This window comes from Chrysochloris asiatica, unplaced genomic scaffold (genome assembly GCF_000296735.1).
Source record: "Chrysochloris asiatica unplaced genomic scaffold, ChrAsi1.0 scaffold00220, whole genome shotgun sequence".
Taxonomy (NCBI): Eukaryota; Metazoa; Chordata; class Mammalia; order Afrosoricida; family Chrysochloridae; genus Chrysochloris; species Chrysochloris asiatica.
In genome coordinates, this window is record NW_006408738.1 from 3,926,182 (window position 1) to 3,927,441 (window position 1,260).

A 1,260-nucleotide genomic window follows, 5' to 3' on the forward strand; every position below is an offset into this window, starting at 1 on the left:
GTTTCAGAACCTTTCTCTCATCAATGTAATAGCTCCAGCCTTAATCCTTGAAGCGACATCTTTGCTTGTTAACAGTTTAAACCAGGCTTTTGAAGTACATTTGTCCAATGCATTATTTAGTTTGATACTTTAAATGCTGCTTCTATAGATGTTGATTTTGAATCCAAGTAAAAGGAAATTCTTGAGAACTTCAGTCTTTTTTCCATTTATGATGGTACTGCTTATTGGTCTAATCCTTAGGATTCTTATTTTATGTTGAGGCATAATCCATACTGAAAACGTCCTTTTTGATCGCTTCAAAAGGTATCATCTGCATATAGCAGGAAGTTAATTAGTCTTCCTGTCCATTTCTTTCTGCAAAGGCATCCACATCTTCTTTAGCACTGAAGGTAAGAATCGTGTTGGACAATGGATCAACCGATGATTCCCAACCCATCAAAGGATTTTCCCATCGCCCCCTGGTAGCAAAATCCATCTTCCATTTCTTTGTGTTGTGTACTCCAGACTGCATGTTACTGTGCACAGGAACAAATATCCTAACTTTTCTAGTTTTGTTATATAGTCTTCTGGAACTCCAGTTAAAGCAGCGATATCCAGTTTTCCATCCGCTCTGATGAGTTGCTTGTCCTGAATTTGATCCAGCATCAGTCTCCAGGTGGAAGTGCCCAACAACCTGCTCGGAACCCTGGAAACGGAAATGGCAGCTAAAGCAGCTGCCCTTCTTCCCCATAATGCATCAGCGCCACTGACATTGACGCTGCTGCCATCTTGCTCCAGGCAAACACCAGAATCGAAACTTTCTCTTGAATGTAGAGTTGTTAAAGTGAATGGAAGAAATGAAGTGAAAGAACGGAACAGAAAATTTCAAAAGGTAGCTTGAAAAAGACAAAATTAAGGACTACAATGAAATGTACAATGACCTGGAATTAGAAAATCAAAAGTGAAGAACGTACTTAGCATTTATCAAGCTGAAATAACTGAAGAAAAACATTCAAGCCTCTACGGAGAATACTGAAGAACTCAGTGGGTAAAATATATGAATGGTGCATCACAAGAAGATGGAACGAATACACGGAATCACTGTATATGAAAGGACTGGTCAGCATTCAGCCATTCTAGCAAGGTCTTAGGAATGTTATCCTTAGTTCGTCATGATCCACACAGTCAGATACCTTTGCATGAACAATAAGACACAAGTAAAGATCTTTCTAGTATTCTCTACTTTCAATTAAGGTCCATGTGACGGCAAGAGTGGTATCT

At 39.1% G+C, this 1,260-nt stretch overlaps 1 protein-coding gene and 1 pseudogene across 1 annotated transcript in view; one reads left to right on the forward strand and one right to left on the reverse strand.

Moving 5' to 3' along the window:
* The window catches only part of LOC102828990, a 7,725-nt pseudogene extending 6,958 nt beyond the window's left edge, over nt 1-767 (reverse strand).
* The window catches only part of CCDC138 (coiled-coil domain containing 138), a 98,875-nt gene that overhangs the window by 15,983 nt on the left and 81,632 nt on the right, over nt 1-1,260 (forward strand). The window lies entirely within an intron of this gene.